Source organism: Cervus elaphus, chromosome 23, assembly GCF_910594005.1.
Source record: "Cervus elaphus chromosome 23, mCerEla1.1, whole genome shotgun sequence".
Lineage (NCBI taxonomy): Eukaryota > Metazoa > Chordata > Mammalia > Artiodactyla > Cervidae > Cervus > Cervus elaphus.
The window spans coordinates 4,735,825-4,758,305 of record NC_057837.1 but is presented as its reverse complement, the minus strand read 5'-3'; positions in this window follow the sequence as shown (position 1 = coordinate 4,758,305).

Sequence of the window (22,481 nt, the reverse complement as noted above, 5' to 3'; positions counted from 1 at the left end):
GTATGTGAACCAAGAACTTCCAGATGTTCAAGCTGGTTTTAGAAATGGCAGAGGAACAGGAGATCAAATTGCCAACATCTGTTGGATCATAAAAAAAGGAAGAGAATTCCAGAAAAATATCTGCATTTGCTTCATTGACTACACTAAAGCCTTTGACTATAGGGGTCACAAGAAACTGTAGAAAATTCTTAAAGAGATGGGAATATCAGACCACCTTATCTGACTCCTGAGAAACCTGTATGCAGGTCAAGAAGCAACAGTTAGAACTGGACATGGAACAACAGACTAGTTCCAAACTGGAAAAGGAGTGTTTCAAGGCTGTATATTATCAACTTGCTTATTTAACATATATGCAGAATACATCATGAGAAACGCCAGACTGGATGAAGCACCAGTTGGAATTAAGACTGCAGGGAGAAATATCAATCACCTCAGATACGCAGATGACACCACCCTTATGACAGAAAGTGAAGTGGAAATAAAGAGCCTCTTGATGAAAGTGAAAGAGCAGAATGAAAAAAGCTGGCTTAAAACTCAACATGCTGAAAACAAAGATCATAGCATCTGGCCCCATCACTTCATGGCAAATGGATGGAGAAACAATGGAAAGAGTGACAGACTTTATTTTATTGGGCTCCAAATCACTGCAGATGGTGGCTGCAGGCATGAAATGAAAAGTCGCTTGCTCCCTGGAAAAGAAGCATGACAAAAGTATACAACATATTAAAAAGCAATACTTTGCCAAAAAAGGTCAGTATAGTCAAGGCTATGGTTTTTCTAGTAGTCATGTACTAGATAGAGAATAGTTCGACTGTAAAGAAAGCTGAGTGCTGAAGAACTGATGCTTTTGAACTGTGGTGCTGGAGAAGACCTTTGAGAGTTCCTTGTACTCCAAGGACATCCAACCAGTCAATCCTAAAGGAAATCAGTCCTGAATATTCATTGGAAGGACTGATGCTGAAGCTGAAACTCCAATACTTTGACCACCTGATGTGAAGAACCGATTCAATGGAAAAGACCCTGATGCTGGGAAAGATTGAAGGCAGGAGGAGAAGGGGATGACAGAGGAAGAGATGGTTGGATGGTACCACTGACTCAACGGACATGAGTTTGAGTAAGCTCTGAGAGTTGGTGATGAACAGGGAAGCCTGGCATGCTGCAGTCCATGGTTTCGGATAGAGTTGGACATGACTGAGAGACTGAACTGTACTGATGTTCAGGAGTACTGTAATTTTCAGTAAAATTTGAAATTGGAAAGTTTGTCTTCCAATTTTCTTTTTTCTTTTTCAAGATTGTTTTGACTATTCAAGGTTCCTTACATTTTCATATGAATTTTAGGATTGGTTTTTCCATTTTATCAAAAAAATGAAAACCTACTGAAATATTTACAGTGATTGTATTAAATGTCTATCAATATAAGGATTGAACCAAGTTGTGTGATCTGCCTGTTTTTATCATCAAAATGAGTTAAGTAAGTCTTTTAATGTGTACTCATTTTAAATATTTATACAAGTTATAATTTTGTGTCTTCTTGAAAATTATTTTAACAACAAATATGAAATTAGGACTGCTATGAGACTCAGCCCTAGCCTCTCAGCATTCCTTACTCTATGCTTTTTCCTAGGCAATGCCATTCACACCTACAGCTTCAATTTGCCTCAATTTATAGATCAGTGCCTCCCAGATTTCTTTTTCCTCTAACTAAAACTTCATTGTATAAGCTTCAGACAGAGTCTTAATTTTACCTGCCTACTCATCTTCTCTACTTACATGTATCAAATACACTTGTAACTCAACAGGATTGAGCTTGAATCCATTTCTTCAGCTCCCTGGCCTAGGTCCTATTCTGCTATTGATCTCTATGCCATTAAAAGAGAACATTTTCTATTAGATTGCACAAGCCAAATACCTAAGAACCACAGATTACCTCCCCTCCACTCTGCTTTCCTCGCCCACAAAATTCACCTTAGGAATCAGTCCAGCTATTGATACACCTTTGCTGTATAAGCTACCACTATGTCTTCCCCTCGGTTCAGTTCAGTCAGTCAGTTCAGTTGCTCAGTTGTGTCCCACTCTTTGTGACCCCATAGACTGCAACATGCCAGGCTTCCCTATCCATCACCAACTCCCAGAGTCTACTCAAACTCATGTCCATGTCCATCGCATCAGTGATGCCATCCAACCATCTTATCCTTTGTCATCCCCTTTTCCTCCCATCTTCAATCTTTCCCAGAATCAGTGTCTTTTCCAATGAGTCGGTTCCTCACATTAGGTGGCCAAAGTATTGGAGTTTCAGCATCAGCATCAGTTCTTCCAATTCATATTCAGGACTGATTTCCTTTAGGATGGACTGGTTGGATCTCCTTGCAGTCCAAGGGACTCTCAAGAGTCTGCTCCAACACCACAGTTCAAAAGCATCAATTCTTCAGTGCTCAGCTTTCTTCACCGTCCAACTCTCACATCCATACATGACTACTGGAAAAACCAGAGCTTGGACTAGATGGACATTTGTTGGTAAAGTAATGTCTCTGCTTTTCAATAAGCTGTCTAGGTTGGTCATAGCTTTTCTTCCAAGGAGTAAGTGTCTTTTAATTTCATGGCTGCAGTCACCATGTGCAGTGATTTTGGAGCCCCCCAAAATAAAGTCTGTCACTGTTTCCATTGTTTCCCCATCTATTTGCTGTGAAGTGATGGGGCTGGATGCCATGATCTCAGTTTTCTGAATGTTGAGTTTTAAGCCAACTTTTTCGCTCTCCTCTTTCACTTTCATCAAGACACTCTTCAGTTCCTCTTCACCATCTGCCATAAGGTTGGTGTCATCTGTGTATCTGAGGTTATTGATATTTCTCCCAACAATCTTGATTCCAGCATGTGCTTCATCTAATCTGGCATTTTGCTTGATATACTCTGAATATAAGTTAAATAAGCAAGGTGACAAATATACAGCCTTAACGAACTCATTTCCCAATTTGGAACCAGTCCATTTTTCCATGTCCAGTTCTAACTGTTGCTTCTTGACCAATATACAGATTTCTCAGGAGGAAGGTAAGGTGTTCTGGTATTCCCATCTCTTGAAGAATTTTCCACAGTTTGTTGTGATCCACACAGTCAAAGGCTTTAGTGTATCCAATGAAGCAGATGTTTTTCTGGAACTCTCTTGCTTTTTCGATGATTCAGTGGATGTTGGCAATTTGATCTCTGGTTCCTCTACCTTTTCTAAAACCAGCTTGAACATCTGGAAGTTCTGGGCTCATGGACTGTTGAAGTCTAACTTGTAGAATTTCGAGCATTACTTTGGCAGAATGTGAGATGAGTGCAATTGTGTGGTAGTTTGAACATTCTTTGGCATTGCCTTTCTTTGGGATTGGAATGAAAATTGACCTTTTCCAGTCCTGTGGCCACTGCTGAGTTTTCCAAAGTTGCTCACATATTGAGTGTAGCACTTTCACAGCATCATCTTTTAAGATTTTAAATAGCTCAACTGGAATTCCATCACCTACACTAGCTTTCTTCATAGTGATGCTTCCTAAGGCCCACTTGACTTCACATTCTTGGATGTCTGGCTCTAGGCGAGTGATCATACCATCGTGGCCATTTGGGTCATGAAGATCTTTTTTGTATAGCTCTTATGTGTATTTTTGCCACTTCTTCTTAATATCTTCTGCTTCTGTTAGGTCCATACCATTTCTATCTTTTTCTGTGCTCATCTTTGCATGAAATATTCCCTTGGTATCTCAATTTTTCTTGAAGTGATCTCTAGTCTTTCTCAATCTGTTGTTTTCCTCTATCTCTTTGCACTGATCACTGAGAAAGGATAGACCACTGCAATAGTCTTCTGACTGATTTTCTTACATCTACTGTGGCCACCTTTGTTCTGTTCTCTCCATTATAGGTAGGTTTCAAAAATCAAGTCTGATCATGTCAGCATGCTTAAAAACCCATGATGGCTTCTTCTGTCTCTTGCATCTTGTATCTCTTGGATAAAGATCCAATGCCCTCCTACAGCATAGGCCATGCACAGCCTTGTTCATACTTACCTTTATACCCTCTCTTGCACCACTCTTCTTTTCCTTAACTTTTGTTTATTTTCTTAGATATACAATTATCCCTTTTGCATCTTTTTTTCCTTCTGTATGAACTGTATATTACCCATATTTCCGTCTAATTAAGTCCTTTGTACCTTTTTGATATCTGGTAAGTTTATCAGCAAAGGATTTTCTGATTCCCCCTAGCCAGGCAGTTTTATTATGTGCTTTTATAAAACAATGTCTCTTTCCTTGGTGTATCTATTAGTCTTTATACCACATTTCAGTGAGTATTTGATTGTTACCCATCTCCCCAATAGGATAAAATCTTCATTAACTCAGAGACCTGGTCTGTGTTGGTTAACCTGAGCAGTGGCCAGAGATCTTTCTTTTGCAAATAAGACATGAAACCAACTTAAATTTTTTAAAATGGGGAAGAAATGAAATAAATAAAACATTGGACTAATGTAACTGAAATTTAGGAGCTCAAATCTCAGAGTCATAAATCAGGGTTCAGGTACACAAATGGTGTTTTCTTCTCATTTTTTGGCTCAGTTTTCTTCTACATGGTGCTTCATTTTCAGGAAATCTCTTGCCATGTTTCAGAAAGATGTCTAGTGAAAGTCTAGACTTAAGTTCTACCACCTTAGCTATCCCAACAGAAAATTTTTCTTTCTTCACAGTTCCAGGGAAAGTTTCCAGTGTGAGTCTCAGTGGATGGATTGGATCACACCCACTCATGAGCCAGTTACTATGGCTAGGAACACTTAGTTCCTTCCAGAGCACAGGTTGGGATCAGGCTTACTCAGATCATGTGGGCAAGAGATTAACAAAGGAAGCAAAGAGGAAGAGAGGGATTGAATGCTGGATAGAAGAGGCAGCAGTAGCTCGTCTGGACCTTGTATGTAGTATCTGCCAAATAACTTTTGCCCAATAAAGCTCGACAAATATATAAATAAATTAGGTGCCATTGATGTCAGGAAAACAAGTAATGAAAAGAAAGACAATGTTGGAGTAGCTTTGTTGAATCAATAAACTTGGACTTAAATCTCACTTTCATCATTTATTACCTGAGTAACGATAGGCAAGTTACTTAAACACCTTGATCCTAAGTTTTTTCATTATTGAACTGGGTAATAATCCTTAACATCCAAAGATTTCATAAGACAAATGCACTGATGAACATAAAGTGCCTATGTTTGGGCTGGCACAGAATAAGGCACAAAACTTTCTTATCCCTTCCTGTCCCCTTCTACTTTCAGACTTTGGTATTGCCTCTGCGTTGATTCTTTCATCTCCATTCTTGGAAGTGGGGGCCACCGTTGTCTGGATCTGGGGCACTATTTCCCCAGTTTCAGATACTGACATCTCAGCATCTGCCAACCAGGTAGGAGACAGAAGAGGGAAGTGACTGAGTTTAAGAAAAAATGGGGGCAATGACAGGTATGAGTCAGAGGAGGTTGACAGGTGTACCACATGCCCTGCTTTCTACACCACCCAGTGGAAGCCTGAGCCGATAATATCCCGTTCTAGTCAATTTGCACCTGGTTCTCAGGGAGCCATAGCTCAGAGTTAGCACAATGAACTTGGCTGTATTGTTCTGTGCTATTTTCTCCTGCCCTCGCCTGAAACCACATTTCAATCAATTGCTAATGTCAGCGTGGGAGTCATAATCCTGGTTTAGTGACGCTGCAAGTTACCACATCTCCATGGGTCAGGGAAAGGAGTTTGACTGTCTAAGGGAGTAGACCTGAAAGCCAGACAAAGCGTTCTGTGTTCCCAGGCGGTGAGCTATAGTGAGATCCAACCCAATCAATCTCATAAATGCCTTTCTCATTGCCAGAGAAGGAGTTAACTCTGCAACTAGAACCCCAGGCCAGGTTGTGAAAGGCTTTGAGAATTTTTGTTCCTCCAGTTCTATGTACCTTATCTTTACAGACCACAGGGATCTAGCCTAACAGCCAAAACCCACAACAGACTTCTGCCTAAATTTTAAATGACTTTTTTTTTTTTTTTTTTTTGGTGTGTGAATTTTGAGGCTGTGCCAAAAGGCATATTTCTAGCCCATGCTATCAAATGTGTCACCATGAAAACAGTTGCCAGTATTATAAAGAGCCTAGAAGACAGACATCAACAATGCTTGTAGACAGGACAAGTGAAGATCTAATTCCCAAGTGACATGGGATTATTATTTCTGTGATATGGGTCAGGATGTGTTCTGTGAAATGTGTACAGCTAATGGAGCATCATGTGCTTGTTAGTTAGTTTCAGCTTTAACTCTAATGAGAGTCAATCAGCTTCATCAAAACGGCACAATCCAGGGGTGATCAGTAGCATTAATCAGAGTGCACTGTACCACAGAGGCAGCTGCTATAAACCCATCTCTCATCCCATTTTGATCATAGCTTTTCTAGTCAGTATACTGATTGTGAGAAATGTTGGTGAAAATGAGCAGCTTGTTGAAAAGCATGAGGAATTCCTGAAAAGAGCAGAATTAAAGGTAACATGTATTTTAGAGATGTTTCCAGTCATGCATAAATAAGGAGTTTGAATACAACAAGTAAAAATGCCTTTCAGTCATAGAGGGCTCAGTTCCTGAGTGATTCTATGTCCAACTATTGCTTATGGAGGATAACTGGTTGCCTGAGTCCAACAACAAAAGAACAAAATCCCTGTAGTGTTATGTTGACTTTAAATGAACTATCAAGCAATGAATGGCCAAGATACGCAGAAAGACAGCTATAACATCATCACATTTTTAGAAAGGCTATATGAAGTGTTTCTGCTAAATTAATGTCCATATGTGTGGTGGACTTTGATTTGAGACTTGATTTCATTATAACATGGCAGTGAAGTCCTGGGTAACTAACTCTCACTTAAACTCTTTTTAGTGGTTGCCATGATCTACCCAGGTTTCCCAGATGGCTCAGATAGTAAAGAATCCTCCTGCAATGCATGAGACCTGGGTTCGATCCTTGGCTTGGGAAGATTCCCTGGAGGAGGGTATGTCAACCCACTCCAGTATTCTTGCCTAGAGAATCCCCATAGACAGAGAAGACTGACAGACTACAGTCCAAGGGGTCACAAAGAGTCAGACACGACTGAGTGACTAAGAACAGCTCAGCACATGATCGACCCAAAAGAACCTAAAGTAGGACATACTTCATTTAGTGTGGTTAGTAACTGGTGGCTTTTAAAAGAAATTCACATGTTTCTTCTTTGTCAGTCTTCATCAGACTGCATCATTCATTTTTGTCTTAGAGTCTTAATTCAACAATATAAAGGAAAGTTTCCCTGGTGGTCCAGTGGTTAAGAATCTGCCTGCCAATGCAGGGGACATGGGTTTAACCCCAGGTCTGGGAAGATCCCACATGTCATGGAGCAAGCCCATGGGTCATAGCTACTGAGACCGCACTCTAGGGTCCGTGAGTCGCAGCTACTGAACCAGCGAGCTCTGGAGCCTGGGTTCCACAGCAAGAGAAGCCATCACTTTGAGAAGCCGCACACTGCAACTAGGGAGTGGCCCCCACTCACCACAGCTAAAGAAAGCCCTCAGGCACCAATGAAGATCCAACACAGCCATAAGTAAATAAATAAAGTGTAAAAAATAGCATGGAGGTCCCAGACATGATAATTATTAGGGTGATAGTTATAATTTGGTAAGAAATTGACGTTTTTACAAAGTTGTATAGATTGCAAAGCACTTAGTTCTCATACAGGTTATCACACACAAGAAAGAGAGCTGAAACCAATTAATGATGGATTTGGTTATTCTCTTTACAGCCCACAGTGTTCTAGCATTGAAAAGGCAGGGCATAGGTATCAGATAGCAGAGGACAAGGATGAGCAAGGACAAGCATACAGTGCTTTCCAGACCTCTGCTGGTGTCACATTTGCTAACATCTCATTGGCAAAAACTAGTCACATGGTTGGGTCAAGTCAGAGTGAGAGAGACCTGGCAAGTCCTACCTGCTGGCTGGGGGTTGCCAAGGTAACCTACAGCCTTAGGAAGGTATGGCCCCAAAATGGAAACCAGGGGCAGGGGGAAACCTTGGAGGGCTGCCCAAATCAGATCATAAGAATGAGCAGGAAGTAACCCTCCTGCTGGGGAAGGTTACTGGGGAAACAGTTTTTAAAGGCATGAGTTCATTGTGTCCCCTTTGCCAGGTCAAAGCCATGAACCTATTCTTTTCTACTTTAGAAAAAAAAAAAAAGTGACCTCTTACTATTCTAAGTCTCTTGAGATCTCACTTTTTATTATTGTGGTTGTTTGTGGTATATTTGTTTATAATTGCAGCATAGTCAGGCCAATGCTAGCATTTACAGAAATCATAACATTTCTCTTGAATTTTTCTTCTAGGTGGCTTCTTGGTATGCTTTCTTGTCTCTAATTGCGCATGTTTGTTTAGAGTTACACATTTTTTTCAGTAAATCCACAACTTGTAGGCGAAAAATCTTAAGATTCATAACCTGAAAATGTGTACTTGAATCTTAGGTCTCCTACTTAATAAGCTATGTGATGTAAGTTATGGAGATTTTCTAAGAGATTTCTTCTAGAAAGTTGAGAAACCACCGCTACTTCATGTGGTTACTCTGAGGTCTTGAAAAGCATATGTGACAATAGCTATGAATTTTTCTCTTAGATTATAAGATATGCAGATACTCATTGTTACTAGTATCCATTTGGAGCTTGCAAAATCAAATGAGAAATAAACAGTTCATTGTTATTATTCTGGAGACACATTCATTATATTTTCCCAATTCAAGCTTACTGGACTTGAATAACAATTTTCTAGCCAGGATTGTGGGTTCTTTGGGTTCGCAGACAGAGGGGAAATTCCTGCATTAGGTGCTCATACCCTGCAGGCAAAGTCCACAGGTCCTACATGAAGTTCATAGGTTCTTTCACAATGAGGCTACTTCTCTACATTACCCCAGTCACCCCATCACCAACTTGTCTGTATTCCTATGGAACCTCCAGGCCTGGGTCTCCACACTGCTTTCCCAATGACTGGAATCTTCCCACTTCTTTGCCAGACCACCTGCACCTCCCTATACCAGGAGGCCAGCTTCTCCTCATTACTCAAGTCTGGCTTCCAACCTTGCATTTTGGGGAAAACCTCTGCTGTCTCTCCTCCCAACCTCCAGGCAGAGTTAGTCATTCTCTTCCTGGGCTGGAATAGGCCCTGATACATTCTTCTTAAAAGACTTCACTTGTTTTGTTTACATGTCTGTCTCCCCAGTAAGATGCTGAGCTCTTGGGAACATGTCTGTGTTGTTCATCTCCACCCTTAGCACCTAGCATGATGCCTGGGATGTTAACAAAGGCACTTAGGTCTACAGGGAATTTTTTTTTTTCTGAGCTTTCTATCTTGTATTCAGAAAATTGGTAGATTAAATTTACTGAAAATAACTTCTTGCTTCTTTGAGGGTTTTCGATGAAGATTTGAAATTATAAGATACCTATCGTATATATATAATAGGTATCTTATAAGATACCTTATAATAGGTATTGGTTCCAATTACCTATTATTCAGTTCAGTTCAGTTCAGTTGCTCAGTTGTGTCCAACTCTTTGCAACCCCATGAACCGCAGCACGCCAGGCCTCCCTGTGCATCACCAACTCCTGGAGTCCACTCAAACCCATGTCCATTGTGTCGGTGATGCCATCCAACCATCTCATCCTCTGACGTCCCCTTCTCCTACTGCCCTCAATCTTTCCCATCATCAGGGTCTTTTCAAATGAGTCAGTTCTTCACATCAGGTGGCCAAAATATTGGAGTTTCAGCTTCAACATCAGTCCATCCAATGAACACCCAGGACTGGTCTCCTTTAGGATGGACAGGTTGGATCTCCTTGCAGTCCAAGGGACTCTCAAGAATCTTGTCCAACACCACAATTCAAAAGAATCAATTCTTCAGTGCTCAGCTTTATTTATAGTCCAGCTCTCACATCCATACATGACCACTGGAAAAACCATGGTCTTGATTAGATGGACCTTTGTTGGCCAAGTAATGTCTCTGCTTTTTAATATGCTATCTAGGTTGGTCATAACTTTCCTTCTAAGGAGTAAGCATCTTTTAATTTCATGGCTGCAATCACCATCCACAGTGATTTTGGAGCCCAGAAAAATAAAGTCAGCCACTGTTTCAACTGTTTCCCCATCTATTTGCCATGAAGTGATGGGACCAGATGCCATGATCTTAGTTTTCTGAATGTTGAGCTTTAAGCCAACTTTTTCACTCTCCTCTTTCAGTTTCATCAAGAGGCTCTTTAGTTCTTCTTCACTTTCTGCCATAAGGATGGTGTCATCTGCATATCTGAGGTTATTGATATTTCTCCTGGCAATCTTGATTCCAGTTTGTGCTTCCTACAGCCCAGCATTTCTCATGATGTGCTCTGCATAGAAGTTAAATAAGCAGGCTGACAACATACAGCCTTGACGTACTCATTTTCCTATTTGGAACCAGTCTGTTGTTCCATGTCCAGTTCTAACTGTTGCTTCCTGACCTGCATACAGGTTTCTCAAGAGGCAGGTCAGGTGGTCTGGTATTCCCCTCTCTTTCAGAATTTTCCACAGTTTTTTTGTGATCCACACAGTCAAAGGCTTTGGCATAGTCAATAAAACAGAAATAGATGTTTTTTTGGAACTCTCTTGCTTTTTGATGATCTAGCTGATGTTGGCAATTTGATCTCTGGTTCCTCTGCCTTTTCTAAAGCCAGCTTGAACATCTGGAATTTCATGGTTCACGTATTGCTGAAACCTGGCTTGGAGAATTTTAAGCATTACTTTACTAGCGTGTGAGATGAGTGCAATTGTGTGGTAGTTTGAGCATTCTTTGGCATTGCCTTTCTTAGGGATTGGAATGAAAACTGACCTTTTCCAGTCCTGTAGCCATTGCTGAGTTTTCCAAATTTGCTGGCATATTGAGTGCAGCACTTTCACAGCATCATCTTTTAGGATTTGAAATAGCTCAACTGGAATTCCATCACCTCTACTAGCTTTCTTCATAGTGATGCTTCCTAAGGCCCACCTGCCTTCCTAAGGCCCACCTGACTTCACATTCCAAGATGTCCAGCTCTAGGTGAGTATCAGTGGTCACACCATCATGATTATCTGGGTTGTGAAGATCTTTTTTGTATAGTTTTTCTGTGTATTCTTGCCATCTCTTCTTAATATCTTCTGCTTCTGTTAGGTCCATACCATTTTTTTTTTTTATTAAGCCCGTCTTAACATGAAATGTTCTCTTGGTATCTCTACCAAGATTCCCTTATAGTAGGCATCTTATATATGTATAATAGGTATGTTATATATGTATATGTATATGCTTACTAAGTCGCTTCATTTATGCCCAACTGTGTGACCTTATCGTCCATAGCCCACCAGGCTCCTCTGTCCGTGGGACTCTCAGGCGAGAATATTGGAGTGGCCTCCCTTGCCCTACTCCAAGGGCTCTTCCTGACCCAGGGATTGAATCCACTCCTATTATGTCTCCAGCAATGGCAGGCAGGTTCTTTTTTAGTAGTGCCACCTGGGGTATGTATTATATATAAGATACCTATAATATTTTCCCCTCTCAATTGGTGGAGAGTCTAAGCATAAAGTCAGTTTTTCTTTACAAGTATCTAAACCACTTAGGAGAACTTGAAAAAAAAATAGAGCTGAGATCCCCACCTTAGACCTTAAGAATGAGTTTCTTTAGGGGAGAAGCCAAGGTATCTGAGGTTTCCAGAAACTTCTCCCTGTGATTCTAAGGCATATCAGTTTTGAGAAGCATTGGGTTAGGCCAATCTGACCTATAAATTCCTGGTTCCAATTGCTTCATGTGCTGCTTGCTGTCAAAAGGATCAGAAACAAAAGTGCCCATTCAGAGGTGGGCATCCTCTCCCCACCTGGCCACAGGTGCCCCAGCTTTCCCTGGAGAGTTACCTTATCGCTCGCAGACTTTGATCAGGAGCTTCTCCACTGTGGCTGCATCCCCACTTCAAAGCTGGGAAATCTGATCAGCTCCTCTCTTTCCCCTGCAGCCAGGGCCCAGTCGGGGCAGACAGCCTCAGCATTCAGCTGTGGGCCAGGGGCCGAGCTTTTGTGTCGTGCTCCTGTCTGACTCTCCGCCTGTACAACTGGTGCCAAATTGGTGCCAAAGAGAAACCAAGAGGGGAAATACAACCTATTCTAAGCTCACCGCCATGGGTGTGAAATAACCACAGTTAGGGTGCAGTTTTAGGAACGGTTTTGCAGCGCTACATCTCCTAATCCCTGTGGCAAGTCGACCTGAGTTCACAGCAAAGGTTCTTTATAGAAAAGAATCACTTGGAACTTCTATATAAACTGCCTTTTCCCTGAGCCTCTAAAATTAGCTCCAAGGTAAAACTTTACATCAGGGAAGATGAGAAATGGTCTAGACATGGGAACACAGCAACAGTGTTCAGTATCCTTAGTAAATTACCTAATATCAGGAGAGTGGCAGGTGCAAGTTTAACTGCTTCAAACCCAGATTTAAGTCACCATCCCCCAAACTGCCCTTGCAAACTAGCCTAGAGATGAACCAAATGCAATTAGATTGCATTTAAATGAATGCAAGTATATCACAAGGTCATTAAAGGAACATATAATTCACACTTCTTAAAATTTATGCGTTTAAAGGATACAGGCCAGTGATTTTTATTATAATCACAGAGTTATGCGTTGATCTCCATAATATAAGTTTAGAACATTCTTATCACCCAAAAGGAAATCCTATACCCATCAGCTGTTATTTCTCATCATCTTCCCCTGCACTAGTGCTGGACAATTTTAACGTGATTTTTGCCTCTATAGATTTGCCTATTTTGGACAAGAGAAGTGGAAATTTTTTTATAGAAGTGGAATTATACAATCTGTCCCCTTCTGTGAACATTTTTCACTTTGGATGTTTTCAAGGTACATCTGTGTTGTGACATTTATCAGTATTTCATTTCTTTGCTGAGTTTCATGTATGGATATGCCACATTCGTGTACCTATTCCTTCACTAATGGACATTTACATTGTTTCTATATTTTGGCTACTGTGAATAATGGTGTTATTAATATTCATATACAAAATTTTCTGTTCATATGTTTTAATTTCATTCCTAGAAATGGAATTTCTGGGTCGTATAGTAACTCTATAATTAATGTTTTAAGCAACTGGTCAATTGTTTGGCTGCACCATTTTATATTTTCATCAGTAATGTGTGATTTCTCTGTGTCCACATGTGAACTCATAATTGTTGACCATTTTTAAATTGTAACCATTCTAGTGGGTGTACATGGATAACTTGTGGTAGTTTTGATTTTTATTTCTCTAATAATTAATAATGTTGAGCATCTTTTTATTTAATTTTCATTGTCCATTTTTATATACTCTTTGAGAGAAATGTCTATTCAAACCTTTTGCCTGTTTTTAAATTGACTTCTCTTTCTTTTCATTATCAGGTTGTAAGTGTTTTTATACATTTTGTATACACGTCTCTTTTCAAATATGTCATTTGCAAATGTTTTCACCAAGATTAAGCATTGTTTTTTCATTTCCCTAATGAAAGCATTTGAAGCACAAAAAAATTTTCATTTTGATAGAGTCTAGTTTATTTTTTCTGTTATACCTTGGTATTGTATTTAAGAAATCTTTGCCTAATCCAATGTCACAAAGATTTACTTCTATAAGTTTACAAATTTTAAACTCTAAAACTTAAATCTGTGACCTATTTTAATTTTTTAACATATTATGTAAGATAAGGGTCCAAATTCATTATTTTGCATGTAAAATAAACTGAATTTATTTGAAAAATTCTTCCTTCCTTACTGAATTGCCTTGACACCTTTTTCAAAAATAAATTGATAATACATTTTAGAGGTCATTTTTAGACTCTTAATTCTGTTTATCTATATGTCTATACTTGTGTAAGCACTATTTTATCTTTATTAATACAGTTGTGGGGAGGAGCCAAGATGGCGGAGGAGTAGGACGGGGAGACCACTTTCTCTCCTACAAATTCATCAAAAGAATAACTGAATGCAGAGCAAACCTCACAAAACAACTTCTGATCGCTAGCTGAGGTCATCAGGCGCCCAGAAAAGCAGACCATTGTCTTCGAAAGGAGGTAGGACAAAATATAAAAGATAAAAAGTGAGACAAAAGAGCTAAGGACGGAGACCCGTCCCGGGAAGGGAGTCTTAGGCGGCCTTGCTTGGGCTAGGGTCCGGGCCTGAGGGCCCTGAGGACAATCGGAGGGAGCTTCTGTGAGGTGCCAACTTGAACTGTGGGAGACCAAAAGAGAGAAAATTAACCGGCCGGAACACACTGCCGGCCGTTCGCAGAATAAAGGGACGGAGAAAGTCCCAAGAAGAGGTCGCAGGCTGCGGACCCGCCCAGCCCCGCCGGAGGCAGGAGGCAGGGGGGAGGGGAAGGTCGTGGCGAGACACAGGGCGCAGGCACCCGACCGGCGCGGGCGGGGACTGGGGCTGGGGACGCAGAGGGCGGAAGGCGCGCGCACCCGACTGGCGTCAGCGGAAACTGAGACTGGGTCCGCGGAAGGGAGTGAGTGTGCCACACCTGGGGATAGTGCGCCCATCAAGCCCCTCGCTGCCTGGACCGCTCTGACGGGGAAGGCACAGAAAGCAGGCGCAGCTTTTCCTTCCGCGCTTTTGTGTAACACCCGAGGGCTGGAACCTGGCGCAGCGCGGGGCGCGCTCCATATAGAACAGCCGGGAGCCTGAGCAGCGCAGACGGAGAAAGCAGCGTCAGCCCCTCCCGGCAGCGCCAGCCCGCCCCCGCAGGGCCAGCCCCTCCCCGCAGCGTCAGCCCCGCCCCGCAGCACCAGCCCATCCCCGCAGCGTCAGCCCCGCCCCGCAGCGCAACGGAACTAGCTAACTGAATAAGAGTCCACCTCCGCCCGCCTGTGTCAGGGCGGAAATGAGGCTCTGAAGAGACCGGCAAACAGAAGCCAAATAAACAAAGGGAACCGCTTCAGAAGGGACTGGTGCAACAGATTAAAATCCCTCTAGAAAACACCGACTTCACTGGAAGGGCCCTGTAGATATCGAGAAGTGTAAGCTGGAACAAGGAGCTATCTGAAACTGAGCCGAACCCACACTGACCGCAGCAGCTCCAGAGAAACTCCTAGATATATTTTTATTTTTTTTTTCTAAGTAAGGAAAAAAAAAAATTTTTTTTTCTTTTTATATTTTTTCTTTTTTATTTTTTCTCTTTTATTTTCCTTTAAAATTCCCTATTACTCCCCCATTACTCCTTAACTTTCACTTACATAGATTTTTACGATTTTTTTAATTAGGGGAAAAAAAATTTTTTTTTTTCTTTCTTTTTTTTTTTTGTTTTTTTTTTCTTTTTTTTCCTTTCCGTTTTCTCTTTTATTTTCTATTTTTCTTTTTCTCTTATTTCTTTTAAAGTCCTCTAGTACTCCTCTACTACTCTTCATTTTCATTTTCACTACACTATAACCTTACCAAAAAAAAAAAAAAAGAAGCCCTATCTTTAAACCGAAGATTATTCTCTCCCAATCTTGACTCTCTGTTTTCTACCTCAGAACACCTCTATTTCCTCCTTTCCCCTTCTCTTCCCAATCCAATTCTGTGAATCCTTGTAGGTGTCTGAGATACGGAGAACACTCTGGGAACAGACAGCTGCGTAGATCTGTCTCTCTCCTCTTGAGTCCCCCTTTTTCTCCTCCTGCTCATCTCTATCTCCCTCCTCCCTTTTCTCCTGTTCATGTAACTCTGTGAACCTCTCTGGGTGTCCCTAACAGGGGAGAATCTTTTCGCCATTAACCTAGAAGTTTTATTATCAGTGCTGTATAGTTGGAGAAGTCCTGAGACTACAGGAAGAATAAAACTGAAATCCAGAGGCAGGAAACTTAAGCCCAAAACCTGAGAACACCAGAAAACTCCTGACTACATGGAACTTTAAGCAATAAGTGACCGTCCAAAAGCCTCCATACCTACACTGAAACCAACCACCACCCAAGAGCCAGTAAGTTTTAGAGCAAGACATACCACGCAAATTCTCCAGCAACACAGGAACATAGCCCCGAATGTCAACATACAGGCTGCCCAAGGTCACACCTAACACATAGACCCATCTCAAAACTCATTACTGGGCACTCCATTGCTCTCCAAAAAGAAGAAATCAAGTTCCACGCACCAGAACACCGACGCAAGCTTCCCTAACCGGGAAACCTTGACAAGCCAATCATCTAACCCCACCCACTGGGTAAATCCTCCACAATAAAAAGGAACCACAGACCTCCAGAATACAGAAAGCCCACTCCAGACACAGCAATCTAAACAAGATGAAAAGGCAAAGAAATACCCAACAGGTAAAGGAACATGAAAAATGCCCACCAAGTCAAACAAAAGAGGAGGAGATAGGGAATCTACCTGAAAAAGAATTTAGAATAATGATAATAAAAATGATCCAAAATCTTGAAAACAAAATGGAGTTACAGATAAATAGCCTGGAGACAAAGATTGAAAAGATACAAGAATTGTTTAATAAAGACCTAGAAGAAATAAAAAAGAGTCAATTAAAAATGAACAATGCAATGAATGAGATCAAAAACACTTTGGAGGGAACCAAGAGTAGAATAACGGAGGCAGAAGATAGGATAAGTGAGGTAGAAGATAAAATGGTGGAAATAAATGAAGCAGAGAGGAAAAAAGAAAAAAGGATCAAAAGAAATGAGGACAACCTCAGGGACCTCTGGGACACTGTGAAACGCCCCAACATTCGAATCATAGGAGTCCCAGAAGAAGAAGACAAAAAGAAAGGCCATGAGAAAATACTCGAGGAGATAATAGCTGAAAACTTCCCTAAAATGGGGAAGGAAATAGCCACTCAAGTCCAAGAAACCCAGAGAGTCCCAAACAGGATAAACCCAAGGCGAAACACCCCAAGACACATATTAATCAAACTAACAAAGATCAAACACAAAGAACAAATATTAAAAGCAGCAAGGGAAAAACAACAAATAACACACAAAGGGACTCCCATAAGGATAACAGCTGACCTATCAATAGAAACCCTCCAGGCCAGAAGGGAATGGCAGGACGTCCTGAAAGTAATGAAAGAGAATAACCTACAACCTAGATTACTGTATCCAGCAAGGATCTCATTCAGATATGAAGGAGAACTCAAAAGCTTTACAGATAAGCAAAAGCTGAGAGAATTCAGCACCACCAAACCAGCTCTTCAACAAATGCTAAAGGATCTTCTCTAGACAGGAAATGCAGAAAGGTTGTATAAACGTGAACCCAAAACAACAAAGTAAATGGCAATGGGACCACACCTATCAATAATTACCTTAAATGTAAATGGGTTGAATGCCCCAACCAAAAGACAAAGATTGGCTGAATGGATACAAAAACAAGACCCCCATATATGCTGTCTACAAGAGACCCACCTCAAAACGAGAGACACATACAGACTAAAAGTGAAGGGCTGGAAAAAAATATTTCATGCAAATGGAGACCAAAAGAAAGCAGGAGTCGCAATACTCATATCAGATAAAATAGACTTTCAAATAAAAGCTGTGAAAAGAGACAAAGAAGGACACTACATAATGATCAAAGGATCAATCAAAGAAGAAGATATAACAATTATAAATATATATGCACCCAACATAGGAGCACCGCAATATGTATGGCAAACACTAACGAGTATGAAAGAGGAAATTAATAGTAACACAATAATAGTGGGAGACTTTAATACCCCACTCACAACTATGGATAGATCAACTAAACAGAAAATTAACAAGGAAACACAAACTTTAAATGACAAAATGGACCAGCTAGACCTAATTGATATCTATAGGACATTTCACCCCAAAACAAGCAACTTCACCTTTTTCTCAAGTGCACACGGAACCTTCTCCAGAATAGATCACATCCTGGGCCATAAATCTAGTCTTGGAAAATTCAAAAAAATTGAAATCATTCCAGTCATCTTTTCGGACCACAGTGCAGTAAGATTAGATCTCAATTACAGGAAAAAAATTGTTAAAAATTCAAACACATGGAGGCTAAATAACACGCTTCTGAATAACCAACAAATCATAGAAGAAATCAAAAAAGAAATCAAAATATGTATAGAAATGAATGAAAATGAAAACACAACAACCCAAAACCTATGGGACACTGTAAAAGCAGTGCTAAGGGGAAGGTTCATAGCATTACAGGCTTACATCAAGAAACAAGAAAAAAGCCAAATAAATAACCTAACTCTACACCTAAAGCAATTAGAGAAGGAAGAAATGAAGAACCCCAGGGTTAGCAGAAGGAAAGAAATCTTAAAAATTAAGGCAGAAATAAATGCAATAGAAACTAAAGAGACCATAGCAAAAATCAACAAAGCTAAAAGCTGGTTTTTTGAAAAAATAAACAAAATTGACAAACCATTAGCAAGACTCATTAAGAAACAAAGACAGAAGAACCAAATTAACAAAATTAGAAATGAAAATGGAGAGATCACAACAGACAACACTGAAATACAAAGGATCATAAGAGACTACTACCAGCAGCTCTATGCCAATAAAATGGACAACTTGGATGAAATGGACAAATTCTTAGAAAAGTATAACTTTCCAAAACTGAACCAGGAAGAAATAGAAGATCTTAACAGACCCATCACAGGCAAGGAAATCGAAACTGTAATCAAAAATCTTCCAGCAAACAAAAGCCCAGGACCAGATGGCTTCACAGCTGAATTCTACCAAAAATTTAGAGAAGAGGTAACACCTACCTTACTCAAACTCTTCCAGAAAATTGCAGAAGAAGGTAAACTTCCAAACTCATTCTATGAGGCCACCATCACCCTAATTCCAAAACCCGACAAAGATGCCACAAAAAAAGAAAACTACAGGCCAATATCACTGATGAACATAGATGCAAAAATCCTTAACAAAATTCTAGCAAACAGAATCCAACAACATATTAAAAAAATCATACACCACGACCAAGTGGGCTTTATCCCAGGAATGCAAGGATTCTTCAATATCCGCAAATCAATCAATGTAATACACCACATTAACAAATTGAAAGATAAAAACCATATGATTATCTCAATAGATGCAGAGAAAGCCTTTGACAAAATTCAACACTCATTTATGATTAAAACTCTCCAAAAAGCAGGAATAGAAGGAACATACCTCAACATAATAAAAGCTATATATGACAAACCCACAGCAAGCATCACCCTCAATGGTGAAAAATTGAAAGCATTTCCCCTGAAATCAGGAACAAGACAAGGGTGCCCACTCTCACCACTACTGTTCAACATAGTGTTGGAAGTTTTGGCCACAGCAATCAGAGCAGAAAAAGAAGTAAAAGGAATCCAGATAGGAAAAGAAGAAGTGAAACTCTTGCTGTTTGCAGATGACATGATCCTCTATATAGAAAACCCTAAAGACTCTACCAGAAAATTACTAGAACTAATCAATGAATATAGTAAAGTTGCAGGATATAAAATTAACACACAGAAATCCCTTGCATTCCTATATACTAACAATGAAAAAACAGAAAGAGAACTTAAGGAAACAATACCATTCACCATTGCAACAAAAAGAATAAAATACTTAGGAGTATATCTACCTAAAGAAACAAAAGACCTATACATAGAAAACTATAAAACACTGATGAAAGAAATCAAAGAGGACACAAACAGATGGAGAAACATACCGTGTTCATGGATTGGAAGAATCAATATTGTCAAAATGGCTATTCTACCCAAAGCAATCTATAGATTCAATGCAATCCCTATCAAGCTACCAACGGTATTTTTCACAGAACTAGACCAAAGAATTTCACAATTTGTATGGAAATACAAAAAACCTCGAATAGCCAAAGTAATCTTGAAAAAGAAGAATGGAACTGGAGGAATCAACCTGCCTGACTTCAGACTCTACTACAAAGCCACAGTCATCAAGACAGTGTGGTACTGGCACAAAGACAGAAATATAGACCAATGGAACAGAATAGAAAGCCCAGAGATAAATCCACGAACCTATGGACACCTTATCTTTGACAAAGGAGGCAAGGATATACAATGGAAAAAAGACAACCTCTTTAACAAGTGGTGCTGGGAAAACTGGTCAACCACTTGCAAAAGAATGAAACTAGAACACTTTCTAACACCATACACAAAAATAAACTCAAAATGGATTAAAGATCTAAATGTAAGACCAGAAACTATAAAACTCCTAGAGGAGAACATAGGCAAAACACTCTCCGACATAAATCACAGCAAGATCCTCTATGACCCACCTCCCAGAATATTGGAAATAAAAGCAAAACTAAACAAATAGGATCTAATGAAACTTAAAAGCTTTTGCACTACAAAGGAAACTATAAGTAAGGTGAAAAGACAGCCCCCAGATTGGGAGAAAATAATAGCAAATGAAGAAACAGACAAAGGATTAATCTAAAAAATATACAAGCAACTCCTGCAGCTCAATTCCAGAAAAATAAATGACCCAATCCAAAAATGGGCCAGAGAACTAAACAGACATTTCTCCAAAGAAGACATACAGATGGCTAACAAACACATGAAAAGGTGCTCAACATCACTCATTATTAGAGAAATGCAAATCAAAACCACAATGAGGTACCATTACACACCAGTCAGGATGGCTGCTATCCAAAAGTCTACAAGCAATAAATGCTGGAGAGGCTGTGGAGAAAAGGGAACCCTCTTACACTGTTGGTGGGAATGCAAACTAGTACAGCCACTATGGAAAACAGTGTGGAGATTCCTTAAAAAACTGGAAATAGAACTGCCATATGACCCAGCAATACCACTTCTGGGCATACACACTGAGGAAACCAGATCTGAAAGAGACACGTGCACCCCAATGTTCATCGCAGCACTGTTTATAATAGCCAGGACATGGAAGCAACCTAGATGCCCATCAGCAGATGAATGGATAAGGAAGCTGTGGTACATATACACCATGGAATTTTACTCAGCCGTCAAAAAGAATTCATTTGAACCAGTCCTAATGAGATGGATGAAACTGGAGCCCCTTATACAGAGTGAAGTAAGCCAGAAAGATAAAGAACATTACAGCATACTAACACATATATATGGAATTTAGAAAGATGGTAACGATAACCCTATATGCAAAACAGAAAAAGAGACACAGAAATACAGAACAGACTTTTGAACTCTGTGGGAGAAGGTGAGGGTGGGATGTTTCAAAAGAACAGCATGTATACTATCTATGGTGAAACAGATCACCAGCCCAGGTGGGATGCATGAGACAAGTGCTCTGGCCTGGTGCACTGGGAAGACCCAGAGGAATCGGGTGGAGAGGGAGATGGGAGGGGGGATCGGGATGGGGAATAAGTGTAAATCTATGGCTGATTCATATCAATGTATGACAAAACCCACTGAAATGTTGTGAAGCAATTAGCCTCCAACTAATAAAAAAATTAAAAAAAAAAATACAGTTGTATACATTAAAATTTGAAATTCATATACGTGAGTCTTCCAACCTTGTTCTTTTACTTTCAAAACTGTTTTTTTCTATTCCAGATGCTTTGAATTTCATATGAATTTTAAGTCCAAGTTGTCAAAATCTTTTTCTTAAAAAAATACTATCTGGGATTCTGATAGAATTTGCACAGTATGTATAGGTCAGTTTGGTGAGCACTGTCATCTTAATATTAAGTCTTCCAATCCTTAACTATGGAATATCTTTCATTTTATTTAGAAATTATTTAATGTTTTGCAATAATGTTTTGTAATTTTCAGTGTTGGATCATTTAATTCTTTAGATTTATTCCTAAGTAATTTTATGTCATTTTAACTGGAGTTATTTATTTTTATGATTTAATTTTTGAATTCTTCATTGATTACACAGTTATGATTCATTTTTTTGTCCTAATCTTATATAACACAACCCTGCAGAACTCATTTATCAGTGATAATAACGTTGTGGTGGATTACTTAAGATTTTCCACATACAGGATCATGTTGTATGACAATGAGATCATTTTACTTTGTTTCCAATCTGGATGTGTTTTCTTTCTTTTTTTGTTTGCCTAATTGCCTGGGCTAGATATTCAGTACATCTCCTCCCTTGAATCACCACCCTCAGATTTTAAATTTCTCCCATTGTATGGGAACTCTGTTGGTCTAACCTGACTCATAATAATGTATCTTCTTAGATTTTGTCACTTACTAAAACCATCTGCCATTACATCACAGCTCTCTGTTCACAGTCCTTCACACTCTTTCTCCAGGACTTGGCAGCTGCTCTCCATATCTTCATCCATATCCTTCAGGGGTGCCCCTGTCTGATCCTGGGGCTTTCTCCCCTGACTGTAACTCTTCACTACAATATAGTCACACTAGATCTGGGTTATTGGGTTCAGTTCTGAGTGCCACCTTTTACAAGAAACATTCAGTGGAGTAAAAGTTATTG